At 42.7% G+C, this 23556-nt stretch overlaps 1 protein-coding gene and 1 pseudogene across 2 annotated transcripts in view; both read left to right on the plus strand.

Annotated features, from left to right (window-relative positions):
- The window catches only part of LOC149556917 (tail-anchored protein insertion receptor WRB-like protein), a 142022-nt gene that overhangs the window by 62151 nt on the left and 56315 nt on the right, over positions 1-23556 (plus strand). The window lies entirely within an intron of this gene.
- LOC149556918 (uncharacterized) lies at positions 1935-23366 on the plus strand (annotated as a pseudogene).

The following is a 23556-nucleotide window of genomic DNA, read 5'->3' on the forward strand; positions in this document are numbered from 1 at the left end:
AGAAGAGTTAGTGTTATTGTATTTTAATGGACCAAATATGGTTTGGATATTTTTTATTATGTTTTTAAGACAACTAGGGGCCCGCTCGAACAACAAATTTTTTTAAAAAACAAGTGTTTTTGGGGGTGTTTTGCCTTTACCCAACTGGCTGGAAAAAAGGGGATGGCTAGAAGTTTTAGGGATGAATGGGGGACGAAAAATCTGTTCTTGGTATTGCTGGCCGTCCCTGAGTTTCTTGCAATAAAAAATGTTGTTCCAGGGATGGTGGAAATCCATCCCGGCATCCCCATTTCATCCCCGAGACTGGTACGACCCCAAAATCATAGAGGATGTGTCCTCGTGGAAGACTGATTATAAGAACTCATAGGAGAGTTCATAAGCATACTCTTGACTATGATGTTACGAGAAACAATATGCCTCTAGGTAGGAGTAGGAACAGATCTCATAATGCACATGTTGGTTCCCAAAACTGCAGATTGGAAATACAAGAGCCTGCCACTTCTCCAATAGGACTTCTCAATCAGTTCTGGCCAACGAACGGGAATACTTCTCAATTCCCCTGCACTTTAGGCTTCGCTACACCCAGGCGGGTAACCTTCACCTCGAACGCCAACTGTTTGGTTCAAGGTTTTTCTCTAGTGAATTTAAACTTCTGGAGTTCTCTAGCTGGCAAAGTCCTCGAACTCAATGAAATTGGATATTGAATACTTGATAATTGAATGTTTTGTATATAGTTTGTTAATAATGAATTTGATGCTTGTAGAAAGAATATCTAGATTTTTTGACTTCAATAATAAAAAGACTAGTGCCTCTGCTCATCCGGGCGATAGAGTCAACTTCAGTGAATTATCACGTACAACTTTATAAAGTTCTTAAGCACTTATACTGCCACCAATTAAATAATCAAGATGCAATAGATCAATTATTATGCTATCTTCAATTAGTCCGAATTGAATTTTAACTCCTTTGGGAGACAAACTAGACACAGATATGGAAACAATCAAATATTTCACAGTATCTATGATGATCAAATTTAAATGCTAAATGATCTTGTCCACTTATCCGATATTTAATTTGTAAATAGAAATTCCAAAAAATAATTACAAAGGACGATTCGCCTGTAGTTTAAATCTCCACACCTTTAATAATAAACAAAGAACATTTTATTTTATTATAAAAATAAAATAATAGAATTTTTATTACAAAATCATAATGAACCCCTTATTTCTCCATACAATAATAAAATATAAAATAATTCTCCTAAGAGAATATGGATGTTCGGATATTACCATGATGTTCCTTTTGCAAATAATATGTCCTCCTTTTATATCTTTTCCTTCCAAGCAAATGATGTGTCTATTGGGGAAAGAAACATCTCTTCAGTTTATACTCTTTAATAAACACACCGATTACCCCTTAATGTTTATGAGTTTTTTAAATATGGCCAAAATAGGATTGTCGGGCCTTTTTTTTTAAGGCTATTCATATGTAATGATTTTGATAAACCTTAGTCTTCCACTTCATAGTTAGAGCTGGTTGGATAGTATCTAATCCCTAATCGAGCTTTGGTGAATCAATGTGCTGCCATTAATCTGCGTCAGGTTTGATGGAGCCCAAAAATTTTGCCTCTATTTGAAACATAATGTTGGAGACTTGAAAAAATATTGTCATTTATGTCATGAAAAACACATCAAAGAGAGTTTATTGATTTAGATCATGAAATTAATGCATAAAAGCACTGGAGAAATCAAATATGCCTACAACTACAGAAGATAACAAATCTTAGTGTTATTTACAACAAATATTGACTATACCATATGATTAATATATTTAAATCACCCATCATAAGCTTCAGATTGGATTCCACTAGTGAAGTATGAGGGGGAGCCTCGATGTCAAGAATAAGACGCATCGATAAAATAATTGTGTAAAGTATGAAGACGGCAAGCATATTTCTCAAACATACATCCACGTGTATTTGTCTACACTTCCATATCGGTTCACACAAAGGAGTATTTGACTTGTTGAAGGCTGCAAATCATCAGGCTATGGATAACATGCAAAAACGAGTTGCTTCTTCTCCAAATGGTTCTTTTTCAGCAACTGCCAATCCAGGAAATCCCAATAATTGCAACGGAGTCTCTTTGCGGACTAATGTTCCCAAGACTTTGGGGGTCCCTCGTAGAGGTGTGCGGAACAACTTTATTCATCCTGTACGTTCCAATGTCGTTGTTGGTGGGGCTTCTGCTACATTACGATCTCCAGCCAACGGTGATAACGCATTAGAAGAATCAACCAAAAAAAATGTTTAGAAATGCTTGTTGGTCCTGATGGTGAGTTCCCTGATAAGCTATGTAACTTGGAACACGTCTGATAGAGCATGTTAGCAATGAGATAATGAACCAGGATCCTAGTGTTCGGTGGGATGATATTGTTGGGCTAAAGCATGCCAAAAAGTGTGTGACGGAAATGGTCATATGGCCTCTATTGCAACTTGACGTCTTTCAAGGTTGTCGCTCTCCAGGAAAAGGGCTCCTCTTATTTGGTCCCCCTGGTAATGGGAAAACCATGATTGGGAAAGCTATTGCAGGAGAAGCCAAAGCTACTTTCTTTTATATTTTTGCCAGTTCATTGACGAGTAAGTGGATAGGTGAAGGTGAGAAACTGGTGAGGGCATTGCTTGGAGTTGCTTGCTGTCGACAACCTGCAGTAATATTTGTTGATGAAATAGATTCTCTTCTCTCTCAATGCAAGTTAGAGGGAGAGCATTGTTGTCGGTAGAAACTGTAGCCGACAGGGTGTTGTCGTCGGTAAAGATTTTATAGCCGACGGGTCGACGGGTTCATGTCATCGGTAGAGATTTTGGCCGACGGGTAGATTAGGATTGTTTTGTAGCCGACGGACCTCTTCTGGAAGGTTCGGCGGAAAGTATTTATACACCCCATTGGGTCATTGTAAATCATCTAAAAAATGCATAATGTAATGTTCTGGAATATGCGAATAATCTAAGGAGTTCTGCTATTCGTGTTCCTATTATCTGTATGCATTAATCTAATTTACCCGTACGGTAAACATTTGGCGCCGTTGCCCTATGAACCTGGAAGGTGGGAGGAATGAAGATTAATGCCAAATTAGCTTAACAAGGATCAAAATAAGGTCAAGGGAAAAGATGGAATCCGTACTACGCAAGAAAATTTAATTCTAGCACAGCAAGCTGAACGCCAAAGGAGATTCTAGAAGATTGCCGATGGAAACTGAAGCACGGAAGAATTATTGGAGGAAACTTGGTAGTGGGTGGAATTGGTGGAAGAAGCACGGGAGGAGTTTTTGAATTTGTGTTCGCCGAGGGAAGAGAATCTAGACAGAAGAGCATCGACTCGCACGGCTCGGAGTGCCGATGGAGTAAGAGCGTGGAGTGAACTCTTCGTCCAGGATATACTTCCGCAAGGGACAACTTCAGGAGACCCTTCTTCACCAAGGTTCACAGCTGTTGAGACCGTCGGTGTGGGAGTGCAGATCGCCTGTGTGGGAGTACAGTCCGCTGGTGTAGGAGAACAGTTTGTCGGTGTGGGAGTGCAGACCGCCAGTGTGGGAGTGCAAACCGCCGGTGTGGGAAAACAGTTCGCTAGTGTGGGAATGCAGACCGCCGGTGTGGGAGTGAATAGCGCCAGTGTTGCAGGACTGAGCAACACCTGTTTACAAAAACCAATCATGATGGCGGGACCAAAAGAGAAACTACCAAAATTCGATGGCGATGGTACAGCCGATCCCATTTGACATTGCAAAACATGTGAAACGATTTGGAGGGCAAATGGGATAACTGATGAAGACGGCTGGATGAGGCAATTTTCGGCCACCCTATGGGGCGTGGCAATTGATTGGTTTACTAGTACAGATCCGTAGAAGCTGGACAGTTGGAATAACATTAAAAAGGAGTTTCTGGCCGAATTTCAACTGTTGCGCGACGATAATGAAATTGTAGCAGAGATCTTTAATACTAAGCAAGGAAAGAACGAAACTGTCCGCATCTACACCAGGAAATTAAAAGATTTGATAAACAAAATGGAAAATAAGCCAGCGGACGGACTTCAAAAAAGGTGGTTCATGGAAGGCTTATGCCCAAAGCTGCGGAAGAAAATGAAAATTGTGCCGCCGTCGTCATACACAAAAGCTTATAACAGAGCATTGAACCTCGAAAGTGAACAGAAGACAAAGAAGAAGAAGAAGACTAGCTTATCTGATTTTGATGACGATGAGCCTTCCGGAGAAGATAGCAGCGACGATGAAGGCAGTAGCAAGAAGGTTCGCGCCCTATAGAAAGACATGATTCGCATGATGGAGTTTAAAAATATGCAGAAGGAGACAAAGGGCAATGAGCTTTGGTGCACGGAGTGTAAGACCGACGGTCATACTAAAGGATCCTGTCCAAAGAACCAATTCTGCGACATTTGTTAGATCGTGGGCCATTCGACAAAGGAATGCCCCTTTAACATGAAAACCAAAGGACCTCAATAGGTGTTTCTAGCACGGGTAGCTTCCACGGTAGGAGGGAACGGAAATGCAAACATTGATGGTGCCACTTCGGGTGGGTACAGGAATAATAGTAGAGGGCAAAACAACAATAACAATGCGAACAATAACAATAATAATGGCAACTGAAGTCGAATCCAGTATAATGCAAACGGACGGTCGATCGTTCAATGCCGAGCATGCAATTTGTGGGGCCACTTCGCCCGAGATTGTACAATGGCGAACACACCGAAATTGTTATGCAGATGGTGCGGACCTGGTGACCATGAAGATGCCAAGTGCCCAAAATCCAGTGTAAATTTGATCACTGTCGGGACAGAAGAAGAGGAGGTTCTGGTAATTACACAGAGGCAAGCAAAGGTGTAGCCGGACCCGACGGAAGAAAAGAGGAAATTGGGGGAAGCGCGGGCGGAAATTGAAAAGGCATCCCAGGCGGAGAGATCTTAGTTGAAAGATATCACCGACACCTCGGCAAGGAACTCCACGGAACAAAACATTGTACGACAGATCTTACAAATGGAGGTACCGGTCAAGATAAGTGACCTCACAATGCCCCAGTTATGGACGACCATTTTGAATTATACACCGTTTTCGAAAGCAATGGAGGACATAGGAAGGAACAACAGGGAAGCGACGGCAACAGACCCAATGCTTCTGGCACTCACAACGGGAAGACATCCGACAGTCGTCGAGATGGGGATTTTGGGAAATGTTCTGACAGACACAATTGTCGACGGAGGGGCCGGCGTGAATGTGTTACTAGAGGATAACTGGAAGAAGTTGGAAAAGCCGATGTTGTGGCCACCTACATTCCAGTTGCTCATGGTAGACCAGCACGGTATCAAACTGTTGGGAACGTTGAGGGCACAACCGGTAACTATTGGAACGCATCCATTTTGATTGGACTTCGTGGTCATTCCATTGAGAAGAAAAGGATATGATGCTATTCTGGGACGGAATTGGTTGGTGCGAGCAAAAGTAAAACATGATTGGAAATGAAATACCCTATCAATGGAGTGCGGAGGCAAAAGATTCATAATTGACCTACACACACAAATGGTAGGTGAGGAAGTAGCATCGTTAGATTCAGAAGGTGAAGGCGAAAGTGACGACGAAGGAAAGAGGAGAATGGAATCGGACAAAGGAGTATTGACACTAGGAGGATCGAATGACGACGACCTAGACTCGATGAATGGCCTTCTCCACTGGCAGATAGAAGACTACGAATTGTTTCCGAATTATAATATGTTAAGGGTCGATGAAGGTGAGAAAATAGAGGAAAATGAATGTCCGAAGGAATACAGGGAAGCGGAAGAAGGAAAGGTGGTTACGGCTGAAGTTGAGGAGAACATACAATCCAAACCTAGAAAAAATAAAGATCCCACCATCTAGTACACGGTCAACGGACCGCACAGAAAGAAAAGAATGCATCGCACCATAAAATTAGTTGAAGGGTACCGACAACAAGGAAATAATCTATATGCGCGACGACCGTAGGCATAGCGGGTGACGGAGGTGACACAGAACAGACGTAAGGCATGGCATGACAAGCATCTCAAACTCAATAGGTTTCAGCCGGGGCAGTTGGTACTCAAGTACGACGGTCAGAATGAAATCAAACCAGGAAAGTTTAAGGTCACATGGATTGGACCATACCGGATCTGGGAGGTCGGCGACAATGAAACAATAAAATTGTGGACCTTGGACAGGCAAGAAGTGCCTCAGGCAGTCAACGGATCGAAATTGAGGATATACTATGCAAGGAAGAGCTTGTTGTCGTTGCGGAATGATCAGATGACTCCCTCATCGTTGTCGTTGCAGAACGACGACGCCTCGAGGCAAAATTAAGGTATTGTATTTTTTAAATTTAAAAAACAACAAAAAAAAATTGATTGAAAAAAAAAGAGAAAAAAGAAAGAAAGTGTGAGGCAAAGTGTGCCCGCGGACTCATCTGCGGACTGCTGCTCCGTGGGTGGTCCCGCGGACACCCCCGCGGGTGTCTTATTTTCTACGGGCACTTGTTGTTCCCCGCAACCTCTTATTGTTTCCCCGCAGGCACTTGTTGACTTTCCGCGAGCATCGATTGGCTTCCGCGGATGATTTTGTAGTGGATGCTCCATCTTCCGCAGGTTGCTAGCGGTTTGTTGTTCCGTGGATACCCTTGTGCTTCTGCCATTGGTTTTCCTCTTTCGTGGGTGGCCTCATTCTCTTGCAAAACTTCTGTATTGCCGCAGCATGGTTGTTCTTTTCCGTAGAAGACTTGCGCGCAGGTTAACGTATATCCTCGTAGGTTGTAGCATTCGTCATTCTGGGAAGGAGAAGACCTATGGAAGATATACGGTTTTGTTGGCAGTGTTTATTGTTGAGATAAAGTTGTTCGTTGGGAGTGACTGTGAATGCCCTTACTATTCTGTCCGCAGATGACTTTCTAGTTTCCGTAGGCAACGCTGCCCCTCGACCCGTCGGGGGCATTGCCCCCTGGACCCCCAGTCGTTGCGGATATCAATCGTGGGAAGTGTGACCAGTTGATGAGGCCTGAAGCTGCTGTAGGCATGGAGTGTCTGTGTACCAGAGGCACTTGGAGTAGGTGTTGGACATGAGGCTATCTTGGTGGATGCATAGAGAGCTCGGGAGGAGTTGATCATCTGGTTGAAGGCAGTTCAGTGATGCCTGACTTAGGGTACCCAGTAGCTGGAAGCAGAGAAAGTGGCACGGGTGGCTATCAAGGTTAGCTTGATTAAGGAGACAGTATGGTGTTCACAGAGGTTGCAGATGCAACACATTTTGGAGACCAGTTAGTGTATTTTGTTTTGTTAATCTGTCCTGGATATGTTGTAATTGTATTTTGTAATTGTCGTCCGGAGACGACTTTCTTCTTTTGGGGGGGATGATGTCATTGGTAGGAACTGTAGCCGACAGGGTGTTGTCGGTAAAGATTTTGTAGCTGACGGGCCGACAGGTTCATGTCATTGGTAGAGATGTTGGCTGACGGGTAGATTAGGATTGTTTTGTAGCCGACGAACCTCTTCTGGAAGGTTCGGTGGAAAGTATTTATACACCCCCTTGGGTCATTGTAAATCATTTAAAAAAAACATAATGTAATGTTCTGGCATATGCGAATAATCCAAGGAGTTCTGCTGTTCGTGTTCCTATTATCTGTATGCATTAATCTAATTTACCCATATGGTAAACAAGCATGAGTCGAGCAAAAGATTAAAAACACAGTTCCTTATAAAGATGGAAGGATTTGATGTTGGAAATGAGCAACTTCTACTAATTGGGGCAACAAACAAGCCACAGGAGCTTGATGAAGCTGCCAGAAGGCGTCTAACAAAGCGTCTATACATACCACTGCCTTCTACAGAAGCCAGATCATGGATAATAAGGAATTTATTGGAGAAGGATGGCTTGTTTAATCTTTCAGATAAAGAATTATGTTCTGTTTGCAGAATTACTGATGGTTATTCTAGATCTGACATAAAAAAATCTTGTAAAGGATGCTTCAATGGGACCACTCAGAGAAGCCTTACGTAACAGGATTGATATTGCAAATTTAAGGAAGGAAAATAAAAGCCACGGTGATTAAATTTATTAAAAGTTCCTCAGCAAAGATATTAAGCGATAATTATTCAAAGAGAAAAAGGATTTAACTAAAAAGGCACGACTCTTCATTTGGAAAAGTTACGTCTTTCGTATAAGGAAGATATAAATAGAGTTACAAGTTAGAGAACAATATTCATCATCCGAATAGGAACACTTTTTATTCTCTCAAAAGAAGCATTTTTTATATTTATATTTTTTTTTGTAAGGAGGAATAAGGGCTAAATATGGCTTCGTAATGTAAATTCCATTATTTTATTTTTAAAATAAAATAAAATGTCTTTTGTTTATTTTTGAATGACATGGAGATTTAAAACTACAGGCGAATCGTCCTTTGTAATTATATTTTAGAATTCTGTACATGATTTTGATATCATATAAGTGGACATGGTCAATTAACATTTTAGATTTGATCATCATAGGTGTTGTGAAATATTAAATTGTTTCTGTACCTTTGTCCAATTTGTCTCCTTCTTAGCGGAGTTAAAATTCAATCTGGACTAATTTAAGATTGCATTATAATTGGTCTGTCGCATCTGGATTATTAAAATTGTTGGCAGTATAAGTGCATTGAACATTATGAAGTTGTACGTGAAAGTTCACCGAAGTTGACTCTATTGCCCGAATGAGCAGAGGCATTGGTCTTTTTATTATTCAAGTCAGAAAATCTATGTATTCCTTCTGCAAGCATCAAATTCATTATTATTCAAACATTATACAAAACATTCAATAATTATCCAGCATCCAGTTTCAGTTTCATTGAATTCGAGGACCTTGCCAGCCGAAGAACTCCAAAAGTTTAAATTCGCTATAGAAAAGCCTTGAACCGGACAGTAGCGTTTGAGGTAAAGGTTTACCCGCCTGGGTATAGCGGAGCCTGAAGTGTAGGGGGATCGAGAAGTATTCCCGTTCGTTGGCCAGAACTGATTGAGAAGTCCTATTAGAGAAGTGGCAGGCTCTTGGATTTCCAATTTACGGTTTTGGGAACCAACAAGGTCTTTATACCAAACGTCTCTGCAAAGACTGTCATGGCTGCTATTTTTATATCTCTTATTCTGAATATATATAGTGTCAATTGTTTTGTTTTTAGGTTTGCAAGGTGGTGACTGTTTTTATAAAGGTTTCTTTATATCCTGTTCCAGAATTGTGATCGTATGGTTCCTTCATTGGGCTTTGTCATCAAATTAATAATCACTGCTCTTAATATCTAACAGGAAATCCCTTCTCCTTATCTTCGCATATGTTATACCTTGGCTCGTTATTTTTCTTTAGCACACGAATACCTTTACCACAAACATTTCCGCTTCTGCAAATCCATTATAATGTGACCTGGGAACTCATCACCGGTGGATTCAATATCTTGTTTTTATCAGGCCTGTATGATAATAATATTACTGTCGGCGTTCATGTTCTCTGACTGGGATCGCTACATATTGAATTGAGTATATATGTGTGTGATGTGCTTTGAATAAGCAACTCCATACCCATGTGGATTCCACATGACACAATTGATATAGTAGATTCCTTGGTTGGTATCCTTTGTCTTTGTATGCAAGTGATGCAAGTCTGTTGGCCAGGCAGAATCTCCGCTAATGATCTGTTGGTGCCTTGCTTTGACCTCACATTCTTTCACCTCGTAAGGTCCTAGCATTTCTGTTCATAAAGCCTTACATGCAAGATGGTTGCCTCTTTCTCTTTGAACTGGTGTCCCAAGCTGTTCCTGATAAATATCATTTTCAAATGTTTTTTACTTTTGCGTGGTTATTGCCAATATATGTAGTCAATTTCTTAGGGAATACTTTCGCAGCAATATCTCTTGAAGATTGAATATGTTAAATGAACAAAATCTTCACTGTTATCTGTGTCTCTTCTTACTCCTGGCGCCTTTGCATAGACTCTTATTACAATTGAAGCACCTACTTCTACATGCTCAGGTCTGGGCAATTCTATCTCTTATTGATGCCAAATTAATTCGGGACTTCTTTGTCTGATATTTAATTGTGGCTTCAATAAACATGATTGGCAACATTTTTGTTTTGCACCTTTCATATTCCCAACGGCACCTCTGTGTTGTCATGAGAAAGTAAACTTGGTCAGGACTTGAAGGATTTTTCAACCATTACTCATACCATACACTACTACAAGCTATTTGCTGTATTTTACTGTGTGCGAACTCCAGGGTCTTGCTGTGTATCCCCGAATAATCTACTGTTACCACTTAAAAATAATTACACTTCATCGTGACCCTCCATACTTATTTTATTGGAGTTTTTATTGTTTAAAATTTGCTCGCATGCATGTATACTTCGTCCAGTATTGCTGTTGTGACTCTTGTGTATTCACTTGTCATGTTGTCGGGTATAGTGATTCACATAATAAATCAACCTTTAGATTGAAGTCTTCCAGGCTGCCTCCTATCCAACATCTGGCTATAGTACAGCTATTGTAAATAGAATTAAATGCTGGTTAAGCTTCAATTGATATTGCTAAGCCCATATGTTAATTAGGATAGAGATCTTTCCAGTAGCTGGATGGCTGAGTGTCAATGCTTGAAAATATGATTGCTATGTCAATCAATCTTAAATCTGTCACCTTCAGTTAAAATTTAGCCCTTACGCAGTCTGAAACCAGAGGTTCTTCACAACAGTTTAGAGAGATAGTGTTAACTTCCAATCTTGCAACATTGGTTAGGGAACATATGAATATGTAGGTGCTTGGTAGGAGTACAAATTAGATACATTGAATAGCATGTAGGTGTCCAACCCATCTGATAGAAATCTGATATTTGTTCCCAGAAATTTTGCACATGACAGGGCAAGGTGTGAAATCAATTGTGAATCCCTTTGCTTTTCTTGATTTCACTCTGGTTGATTCACATGTCAAAGAAATTGGGAGTGATAAAAACAGAAGTATATTGAATTTAAAATGCAGACAAATGCATTCTCACACTTCCTTCGAACTGGCTCAGGTTCTTGGTGTTTTAAAGCATATTGTTTGAATATAAGTGTGGGTAAGATCTAAGATTCTCTATTTGGCATGGTATTTGGGATTTGCATATAATCTCAAATGATGATTCTTTCTTTGACATGCTGCTTGGGACTTTAAAATTTGCCAAAATTTTAGAGTTCCATCAGCACATGCACATAATTTTGGTTGGCAAGAGATCCTAGTATGGAAACCCAACTTGTTAGCTTGCAGCCTGCATCCCTTACCCTTTCACATGGAAATGAACCTGAGCATGATACCACATTCCTATTGCAAGGTAATTGGTAAATACTTGCTTATTAATAACAGAGACCGAAAGGTCAATTTATACAAAAGGAAGAGACGATGTTTCCTTAGGAAACGATCGTAAAGAATAGAAACATTCTATTCCAGAGAAAGCAAAAAACGAAAGCAAACTAAAGCTAAAGATATTTACAAGATAACCATTAACTACTAATAAACGTCTTATCTATTATTGTAATACCCTCCCTTAATGGTTAATCTATCTAACACACCAAGCTGTCCTCTGAATTTGACAAACTTATCAGGACCAAGAGGCTTGGTGAGAATGTCTGCAGTCTGATCTGAGGTAGGAACATACTGCAGATCTATAGTCCCGTCTTCAACCAGCTGTCGTATGTAATGACAATGAACATCCACATGCTTGGTTCGTTCATGGAAGACTGGATTCCGTGCTAACTTGATAACGCCTTCGTTATCAACAAACAGAGTAGTCGGTCCTGCTGGTGACATCTGCATATCCCCAAGCATCCGACGAAGCCAGACAGCTTCACATCCTGCCTTAACAGTCCCTCTATATTCAGCCTCTGTAGAAGAGAGAGAAACTGTCTGCTGCTTCTTGCTGGTCCATGTGACTGCACTGGATCCCAAACTGAACACATATCCAGATGTTGACTTTTTATCATCAACAGAGCCTGCCCAATCTGAATCTGTGAACCCACTGAGTTTAGGGTTAGAACTCCGAGAATACAGAAGTCCATAATCAGAAGTGCCCTTCACATAACGAAGCACACGCTTTGCTGCCATCCAATGATCAGCCTTAGGAGCTGTCATAAAACGTGAAATATAGCTGACTGCGAAGCTGATATCAGGCCTAGTAGCAGATAGGTAGATGAGGCTGCCTACTAGTTGCCTATACGTAGTATCATCAACGAAAGGAGAATCAGACTTGGCTGATAACTTGAGACCTTTCTCCATAGGTGTAGATGCAGGTTTGCAATCCTGCATTCGGAATTTGTCTAACAAGGCTCTGGCATATTTGGACTGAGAGATGAATATACCAGAAGACTGTTGCCAAACTTCAACACCTAAGCAATAATGCATGAGCCCAAGGTCAGTCATATCAAAAGACTGGCATAAGTGTTGTTTGATTCCCTGAATCAAAGATGCCGAACTGCCAGTGATGATCAGATCATTCACATAGATAACCAGAAGGATGATGTCACTGTCAGTAGTCTTGATGTACAGATTTGAGTCTGAAGAACTCCTCTTGAAGCCTTGATCACTGAGGTACGTATCAATCTTGATGTACCATGCTCGAGGGGCCTGCTTCAAACCATAGAGAGCTTTTACCAATCTGAGAACCTGATGGTCTTTACCAGCAACCTTGAAACCAGGAGGCTGCGTCATGTAGACCTCTTCATGGAGATCACCATTCAGGAAAGCACTCTTTACGTCCATCTGATGGACCCTCCAGCCAAACTGTGCTGCCATGGCTAAGACTAATCTGATGGTGCTCATCTTTGCAGTAGGAGCAAAGGTCTCCTCATAATCAATGCCATGACGCTGAGAAAAACCCTTTGCCACTAAACGAGCTTTGTACTTATCCAAAGTACCATCTGATTTGTATTTGATTTTGTAGACCCATTTGCAGCTAATGGGTTTCTTCCCTGGGGGAAGATCAGAAAGGACCCAAGTGTTGTTCTTCAGCAGGCTCTGGTGTTCAGATTGCATGGCCTGTTCCCACTCTGGAATTCCTTTAGCCTCGGAATATGTTTGAGTTTCAAACACACTGTGAATGTTGGCCATAAGAGAAAAGTTAACAGAATCTATAGTTTTGCTCTTTTTTCGAGTAGTTCTCCCATCAATGAGCTCATCATCATGAAGATCAGCAAGTGTCTTAGCCCACCACTTAGGCCGAAGAGGAGAATGACCAACAGTAGTACTAGGAGATGCTTGATCAGCAGGATCCTGATCAGAAGAATCTGGATCAAACTCAGGTGAAGCATCTTTAAAACGAGGTGATCCTGCAGGAGAAGCCGGAGGTGGCTGTACAGGTATCACTGGTAGGACTGGAGCTGTAGGAGCTACTGGAGCCCTCCCATCAGGTGGACCTAATGGAAGCCGAACTCCCAAATCATGAACCTGCATAGGCTGGTCTGCTGGATCAGGAACAGGAGAAACAGGCATGAATGGTCCTCACTGCTCATCAAAGACTACATCGCGGCTGTATATGAGACAAGATGTCTCAACATCAATAAGGCGGTAGGCTTTGTGAAGACTGCTATATCCAGCAAGCATCAGTTTCTGACTCTTGGCATCCAACTTGGTGCGTGAAGCATCAGGGATCCAAACAAAAGCAAGAGAGCCAAAAACCTTCAGGTGACTGATTCTGGGCTTGCGACCTGACCAGGCCTCTTCCGGAGTTTTACCTTTGACCGCCACTGTGGGTGACCGGTTCAACAGATAAACTGCAGTGTTAACTGCTTCTGCCCAAAAACGCTTCGGAACATGTCTGTGTTCGAGCATGGAACGAGCAATCTTGGTGATTGTCCTGTTCCGACGTTCAACTACACTGTTCTGTTGTGGCGTGTGGGGTGTGGTGAACTGGCGTTGGATGCCATGTGTATCCAAGAAGCTGGAGAAAATATTAGAACAAAATTCCCCCCCATTGTCTGATCTAAGAGTAATAATAGATTTCCCAGACTCTTTTTCAACTAAGGGTTTAAACTTCTGAAATACAATAAATGCATCGGATTTCTTTTTAAGGAAATACACCCACATTTTTCTACTGAAATCATCTACAAACAACAGAAAATACTTGTACCCAAGAACAAAAGGAGTGGCCATAGGGCCGCAGATATCAGCATGAACAAGCTGAAGTACTTGAGAAGCTCGCCAAGAATTGCCACTGGGGAAAGGTGTGCGATGTTGCTTCCCAGCCTGACATGCGTCACAAACTCCAAGGTGTTGGGTTTGAATCTCTCGCAAACCAAGAACAAGCTCATCTTGAGCAAGTTGTGAGAGATAATGCACATTTAAGTGCCCATATCGCTGATGCCAAAATGAGCTGATGGAAGATCGCCGAGCAGCCATAGCTAAGTCCTGAGAATCACCAGAACCGGTAAGTCTGAAAAGACCATGATCCTCAAGACCAACTGCAATAGTAGACTTAGTCGCCCGATCAGTGATGGTGCATTGATGTGAATTGAAGGTGACTGCCAAGTGTGGAGAATGTCGCAGCAACTGACTGACCGAGAGTAGATTTAGTTCCATCCCTGGAACGTAGTACACATCAAGGAATATGAGCTTCCTCCCAACAGACTGAATTTGAATGTTGCCTTTACCAACAACCGTGTACTCTTCTCCACCACCAAAGATAACAGAATCTGAATAAGGCTGGTAGTCAGTAAACCAGTCTCTGCGGTGAGTGAAATGTCGAGAGGCACCTGAATCAATGTACCGGGCAGATGACTGTACATGATCTGCAGGTCTTTTAGCCATGAAGGCATAAAAGGCAGATTCCACCTGCTCAGTGTGCTCTACACTGTTCGCTTTGGGTTGCGAACCTAATTTCTTAGACTGGGCAGCTAAGTGTTTCCGACATGCAACCTTCATGTGACCATACTTGTGGCGATAGTTGCATTGAATGTTCTTCTTTTTGGTACCATCGGATGCTGGAGCAGAAGACTTCTGCTAAGATGGTTGCTGAAACTTGCCCTTATCCTTCTGAAAGGATTTCGCAGCAAAGGCTTGCTCAGTGGAGGTGGAACTGGAGCTGCTACCGAACTGTTGTTTCCACCGATCTTGCTGAAGTAGCAGGGTGCAGAGATCAGTGAACTTTAGATCAACACCAGTAGATGTGATGTTGAGAGTCTCGATAAAATGCTCATAGGAATTTGGTAAACTCCGAAGAGTGATTACCACAATATCCTCTTCCTCCATCTTGCGACCGATGGCAAGTAACTGATCACGGATTTTCGGATTCAGGTGTGCCTGGAGCGAGGTGCGCTCATCCATGACAATAGAAAACAGAGTGTTTTTCAGAAAGAAGGCTCTGCTCTTGTCGGAAGTCTCATGAAGACCTTTTAGATGTGTCTAAATTTCGGCCGCTGTCTTGCCGAATGGAATCTGAGAAAGCTGGTCATCAGCTACGGAGAGTTTGAGAAGCATTACTGACTCTCGATTGTTCAGATCCCATGTATCTTGATCAGGACCCGGAGAAGTCGGACGCTGCTTAACACCCAGAACAAGTTGATCGGTGTTTCGATATTCGAAGATTGCGATGATGCGCTGCTTCCAGGTTCCATAATTGCGACCATTGAATTTGGAATTATGCTCGAGCATAATATTTGTCAGAGATGCCATGGCACGTTTTTCAATGAAAAATTGTGAAAATTGTGAAGGCACGTTCTTCGAGGCAAAAATACGGAAGACCCAGAAGAATCAGAGAATGACCCAAAAGAGAGCTCGAAAAACCCAGAAGGAATCTGCTGTGGTTTTTTGAATCCGCTGGCTCGAAAATCGAGGCACCCAAAAAAAACGGACGACAACCCAGTTGAGCTCTCGAAAAACCCTCCAAGAATTTACAAACAAAAAATTTTTTCGACCCCAAAAATTAGGGTTTCGAAAAAAACGGCCCTAGCTGAAAAAAGCTTGAAAAAACTTCAGATTTCTTGATGAAAAATGGTCGAATCTGCTTCCCAAAGCACGATGACAGACTGAGACGGCTAAGAGCATGAAGATTTGATACAAAAACATGCAGATTTTCACCCCAAAAACGCGAGTCTTCAAAAAATGGCCACAATTTCCACGCGATTTGCAGACCCGTAATTCGGGAATTTCTCCAAGCAAAAAAACCCTAGGTGGGTTTTGGAGAAATTAGCTGAAATAATTTTGGAAAAATTTAAACAAATAATTTCAAGAAGAAATTATAAATTTTTCCGAAAAAATTTAAGTATTTAGCTCTAATACCATATTACAAGGTAATTGGTAAATACTTGCTTATTAATAACAGAGACCGAAAGGTCAATTTATACAAAAGGAAGAGACGATGTTTCCTTAGGAAACGATCGTAAAGAATAGAAACATTCTATTCCAGAGAAAGCAAAAAACGAAAGCAAACTAAAGCTAAAGATATTTACAAGATAACTATTAACTAATAATAGACGTCTTATCTATTATTGTAATAATTCCAGGATGTTAGTGGACCTACACATTTAGAGAATGATCACTGAGAGAATTATTATCCAGGAGTTGCATTTACATGATTGCCTCTGACAAAGGCAGCATGAACTTCAAGAATAGATAGAACAACTACAAGCTCAGTTACTTCTGCTAGCATCTTACTCAAAATGAGAGTTTGCCAAAATGTCCCAAATTAACCATTGCCACATCAGCAGTATCACCAGTAGTTTGCAAACATTAAGTGAGCAGGCAGAGAGACCTGTTGTTGACTCCGTATATGTTTAGGATGAAATGAAGGGATTGAATCTGTTTTTAATCTGTGTTACAGTTTTAATATGCAATTTATGCATACCTTGCATGGGCCCTTATAATTTGATCTGTCCAATCAGCTCTCTTGGATCTTATGTAATAATTTTGTAATTGCTATTCGCTCAAAATACTTAGTAAACTTTTTTTTTCTCTGTGCTGCAAAACATCTCAGTTTACATATGATTAATTGAAAAGTGCAATAATTATTTAACTACCCCAGGTTTGACTGGTTAATTCACAGATTTGGATCGCCGTGCTGTGCAGCAGGCAGAATGTCATAACTTACACTGATCAGCAATTAACTGCAATTACATGAGAGTTTTTGAAACATGTAAGGAAATTTCCTAAAAAACTACTACAAACAAAATTTGAAATTAGAGAGATTGAGAAATATAGCTGTTGTCACTGAAGTTGTTACCTAAGGACGACCTCGTGAAACATGGAAACAACCTCCAAGCTGTGGGACTTCAACTATGAGGTTGAGTCTCCGGAGAAGGCCGGCTTCCTCTTACTATCAGGATGCACCTAACTACTCTTGGAGAGGAAAAGGGAGAAGGAGAGCATGAAAGCAAATCTACCTAATCTAATCTAAAGAGGTGATGCACCAAAATAGAGTGTTCAGACAAATCTCTGCCCATATATGCACTATTGAACCAGAATGAAACTAAAGATATTCACATTCAGACTTGCTTTAATCTAATAATCACATGCAAATCAGAAGACCAAGATGAATGACACAAGGAAAGAGAGATTCACTTATATTATCATTCATAGGCCAAGGAGATACAGTCATGCAAATCATAGATCTCTACAAAACACCGGTAAGAGGCAAAGAGTTCTTGCACTTTCATACCAATGGCTGAAAGAGATAAGACAGAAAATCATGTAGTTCAGAGGCACAGGGGAATTTACACTGAGAATTTGCAAAGCAATAACAGAGAAAACAGAGAATGGTCGACTCCTTCAAAATTTTTAGAAGTTGCCTTTATAGCTCAGGCATAACTGAGATGTCCTCTAACTGAAGTTACTCCCCAACCACTACATTGAAGTCCTACAGAGAACAATCATGGGGATCCAGAAGAAAATCCAATCTGAATATAGCGTTTTGGTACCATGAAATCTGATTTTTAACTAAAATAGGGCCTCGAAAAGATAGAAACGGCTCCATAACTGTGCTTTGACCAGGTAGATAGGTTGGATCGGGGGGTAGAGTGTTCCTCTTTGTTTCGTATTTACTCCAGGGTCGTTGGAATCGATCATAAGATCGGATTATGCAAAAAACCTCGGTATCCCCTGTTCCCAATTCACAAACCAGCGTGGTCAGTAGGTCAACATAACCTTGGCACCGGAATGAGCCACATGGACCAACGATCTCTTTTCACTTTGCTACCCCACAAGGTCTTCCCAAGTTTGACCAATCTTTCTTTACTAACTGCGCCAATTCCTCAAACTCCAATTGTGACGGTCACATTAACTGCCAGTGCATCTAACCGTTACTGCCTCCACCAGACCCACGCTATGTCGCTATGCGTATCCTCTGAGCAATTTCCCATAGTGAGATAGCGCCCACCGTGGATCTAGACCGATCTGATGATCGTGAAGACTCGCCGTATTATTGCACGCTGCCCTTAAAACTTCTGGGCCCATGAACCAACTCAGCACACCTGGCATACGACTCGACCCGAACTGTTACCATCCCTGTGGTTCCATAACACTTGGCCCCACCTTGCCACGCGTCGCCGAGGCGCTATGTCGCTATGGGTAATATCTTCGCAGCTTTCCATAGCAAGATAGCACCCACCATTGATTTTTCGAGATCTGGCGGCGAGCAAGATGGATCTGACCTATCAGTATACTAACCAATAAGAAACTGGCCACGTGCCAACTTGTCTGAGAAATTCTCGTTTGCGGCCCGCCAAGTGAAGCAGGACCCACATTCTACACAGTCATATCTTAGCCAATGAAAAAATTTGACCAACTGCCAAAGTGTGCCTCATTTCATCACTGATATCCGACGGGGCATACTTGGGACCCACCTTCCTTTTGATGTCGCCACAGTATCACTTTCCGTCTGGGCACTATGTCGCTAACGGCGAGGAACATAGATTTCCTGATAGCGCCATAGTGCCCACCGTGGATCTAGCAAAACTTGGCGTCGGAGAAACAAGGAAAAGGAGGACCCACCAGCCACGCGGCCAAAAGGCGCTATGTTGCTATGGCAAAACAACGTGCAACTTCCCATAGCAAGATAGCACCAACCGTTGATCTTTTGAGATCTGACGATGGGGACTTGCGGGCCCGCAAAAACATTAAAATGCGCAGGGAAGAAATATTATCAGGTTAGTATAAGGTATTTTGTGCCCCTTTTGAATATTTGAATATTTAAAACTTGTGAATGTTACTACGTTGAATTCAAATGTGGAGATTTTGGCGGGAAGGCAAAAATTGATCAACAAATCCGGCGACTCAGAGGGGACGCAAGCCAACTATGCGTAGACGAGTGACCTCATGCATCCATTGGGCTACAAAGTCAAAAGATGTGGATCCTGTCAGCCGACTGGATGGTCCTGGCAGTGTTTCTGTAGTCGACGGAATGATTGTCGTCGGTGTTTTGTATTTTGTAGCCGACGGGTAAATAGTTTGTAGCGGACATAATGTTTGTGGTCGACGGACTCCTCCGGGAAGGTTCGGCGGATAGTATTTATATCCCGTCTGGGATCATTGTAAATCATCTTCTATCTACTATTACGGATATTATGAAGCATAATGTATGTCTGGCATATGCGAATATAATTCTGTTGTTCATGTTCCGTTGTCTGTATGCGTTGATTTCTTTACTAGTGCGGTAAACATTTGGCGCCGTTGCCTTATGTATCTGGAAGGTGGGAGGAATGAAGATTAATGCCAAATCAGCTTAACAAGGATCGAAATAAGGTCAAGGGAAAAGATGGAATCCGTATTGCGCAAGAGAATTTAATTCTGGCACAGCAAGCCGAACGCCGACGGAGATTTCAGAAGATAGCTGACGGAAACCGGAGCACCGAAGAATTGTTGGAGACTCGGTAGCGGGTGGAATTGGTGGAAGAAGTACGGGAGGAGTTCTTGAATGTGTTCGCCGAGGGAAGAAAATTCAGGCGGAAGAGCATCAACTCGCATGGCTCGCAATGCCGAGGGAGCACGAGCGTGGAGTGACCTCTTCGTCCGGGATAGACTTCCGCGGGAAACGACTTCAGAAGATCCTTCTTCTTCACCAAGGTTCGCAGCTGTCGACACCTTCGGTGTGGGAGTGCAGACTGTCGGTGTGGGAGTTTAGACTGCCGGTGTGGGAGTGCAGACCGCCGGTGTGGAGAGCAGTCTGCCGGTGTGAGAGTGCAGACTGCTGGTGTGGGAGTGCAGATCTCCGGTGTGAGAGACTAGTCTGCCGGTGTGGGAGTGCAGATCGCCTGTGTGGGAGACCAGTCTCGCGGTGTACAGACTATCGGTGTGGAAGTGTAGACTGCTGGTGTTGGAGTGAAGAGCACCGGTGTTGCTGGACCGAGCAACGCCTATTTACAGAAACCAATTGTGATGGCGGGACCAAAGGAAAAACTGCTAAAGTTCAATGGCGATGGTACGACCGATCCCATTTGACATTGCAAAATATGTGAAATGATCTGGAAGGCAAATGGGATAACTGATGAAGACGACTGGATGAGGCAATTTTCGGCCACCCTATGAGGCGAAGCAATTGATTGGTTCACTGATATAGATCCACAAAAGCTAAACAGTTGGGATAACATTAAAAATGAGTTTTTGGCAGAATTTAAACTATTGCGGGATGATAATGAAATTGTAGTAGAGATCTTCAATACCAAGCAGGGGAAGAACGAAACCGTCCGCGTTTACGCCAGGAAATTAAAAGATTTGATAAATAAAATGGAAAGTAAGCCAGCAGATGGACTTAAGAAAAGATGGTTCGTGGAAGGCCTACGCTCGAAGTTGCGGAGGAAAATGAAAATTGTGCCACCGTCATCATACGTGGAAGCTTATAGCAGAGCATTGGACCTCGAAAGTGAGCAGAAGACAAAGAAAAAGAAGACTAGCTCATCTGATTTTGATGACTACGAGCCTACCGGAGAAGATAGTAGCGACGATGAAGGCAGCAGCAAGAAGGTCCGCGCCTTACAGAAGGACATGATCCGCATGATGAAGGAGTTTAAAAACATGTAGAAGGAACCAAAAGGCAGTGAGCTATGGTGCACGGAGTGTAAGACCGACGGGCATACTAAAGGATCGTGTCCAAAGAACCAATTTTGTGACATTTATCAGATCATGGGCCATTCGACAAAAGAGTGCCCCTTTAACATGAAGACAAGAGGATCTCCGCAGGTGTTTTTCACACAGGAGGCTTCCCCGTCAGGTAGTAGCAGAAATACGAATAGCGCAGGTGCCACATCCGGAGGGTACAGGAATAATAGCAGAGGGCAAAATAACAACAATACAAATAATAACAATAATAATGGGAGCCGCAGTCGAACTCAGTATGATGCAAATGGACGGCCGATCGTTCAATGCCGAGCATGTAATTTGTGGGGTCATTTTGCGCGGGATTGTACAACGACAAACACGAAATTATTATGCAAATGGTGCGGACCCGGTGATCACGAAGATTCCAAGTGTCCAAAGTCTAGAGTAAACTTGATCACTGTCGGCACGGATGTAGAGGAGGTTCTGGCAATTACATGGAGGCAAGCGGAGGAAAAGAGAAAATTGGGAGAAGCGCAGGCGAAAATTGCAAAGGCATCGTCGGCAGGGACATTTCAGTTAAAGGATATCACCGGCACCTTGGCAAGGAACTTCGCAGAACAAAACATTGTACGACAAATCTTACAAACGGAGATACCGGTCAAGATAAGTGACCTCCCAATGCCCCAGTTACGGACGACCATTCTGAATCATACGCCGTTTTCGAAAGCACCGGAGGACACAGGAAGGGACAGTAGGGAAGTGATGACAACAAACCCAATGCTGCTGGCACTCACATCCGGACGGCATTCGACAGTCGTCGAGATGGGGATTTTGGAAAATGTTCTGATAGACAAAATTGTCGACGGAGGGTCCGGCGTGAATGTGTTGCCGGAGGATACTTGGAAGAAGTTGGGAAAGCCGACGCTGTGGCCACCTACATTCCAGTTGCTCACGGCGGACCAGCACGGGATCAAACCGTTAGGAACTTTGAAGGTGCAATCGGTAACCATTGGTACACAACCATTTTTATTGGATTTTGTGGTCATTCCATTGAAAAGAAAAGGATATGATGCTATTCTGGGATGGGATTGGTTGGTGCAAGCAAAAGTAAAACATGATTGGAAACGAAATACCCTATCAATGGAGCGTGGAGGCAAAAGATTCATAATTGACCTACACACACAAATGGTAGGTGAGTAGGCAGCATCGTCAGACTTAGAAGGTGAAGGTGACAGTGACGACGAAAGAAATGACAATGAAGGAAAGAGGAGAATGGAACCGAACGAAGAAGGAATATTGAGACTAGACGGAGGATTGAAATGACGACGACCTAGACTCGGTGAATGGCTTTTACCATTGGCAAATAGAAGACTATGAACTCTTTCCGAGTTGTAATATGCTAAGGGTCGACGAAGGTGAGAAAAAGGAGGAAAATGAGTGTGTAGAGGAATACAGAGAAGCAGATGACGCAAAGGAGGTTACGGCTGAAGAAGGGAAGGACGTACAATACAGACTCCAGAAAAAAGGAAAATTCCATCATCCGGTACATGTTGAACGGACCACACAAGAAGAAAAGAATGCATCACACCATAAAATTGGTTGAAGGGTGCCGACAGCAAGGAAATAACTTAGATGTGCGACGACTGCAGACACAGTGGGCAACAGAGGTGACACAGATTAGAGGTAAGGCCTGGCATGACAAACATCTCAAACCCAACAAGTTTTCGTCAGAGCAGTTGGTACTCAAGTACGACGGTTGGGATGAAATTAAACAGGAAAGGTTTAAGGCAAGATGGGTTGGACCATACCGGACTCGGGAGGTCGGCGAAAATCGGGTGATAAAATTGGAGACATTGGACGAGCAAGAGGTGCCTCCGGTAGTCAACGGATTTAAATTGCAAATATATGGTGCCAGGAAGACTCCGTAGCTGTCATAGAATGGCCAGCTGACTCCGTCGCCATTGCAGAATGGCGACGCTTGGAGGCAAAATTGAGGTGCTGTCTTTGTATTTTATTTTATTTTTGTCAAAAAAAGAAAAAAAAAAAAGAAAGAAAAAAGCCTCCGCGGGAGGTGCCCCACAGGCACCTGGCCGCGGGAGGTGTTCCGCGGACCTCCTCCGTGGGAGGTGCCCCGCGGGCACCTATCTGCAGGAGGTGTTCTGCGGACCTCTTCCGCGGGAGGTGCTTTGCGGGCACCTGTCCGCGGCAGCCTGTCCGGAGGTCTTATTTCCGTGGGTTATTCATGTCGTTTTCAGGCTCGGAAGCTCGTGTTCGATTCCGTCCTTTAACTCACTGCTGCACTCTGAGTTCCATGCGGGTTGTCTCTCCCTTTTGTTGATCTGCCGTGGAATAATTTTTTGCCTTATTTGCGGAGGTTGGATTCAAGATTCCTCTTGTGGTTATCTACTTGTCGGAGGTTGGTGGAAAAGGTGTGCTTGGTTACGACATAATTTTGTTGGCCTCTTCCGCGGGGTAACG

This window comes from Cupressus sempervirens, chromosome 5, assembly GCF_028749045.1.
Source record: "Cupressus sempervirens isolate cs-2001-9-10 chromosome 5, ASM2874904v1, whole genome shotgun sequence".
In the NCBI taxonomy this organism is placed as follows: domain Eukaryota; kingdom Viridiplantae; phylum Streptophyta; class Pinopsida; order Cupressales; family Cupressaceae; genus Cupressus; species Cupressus sempervirens.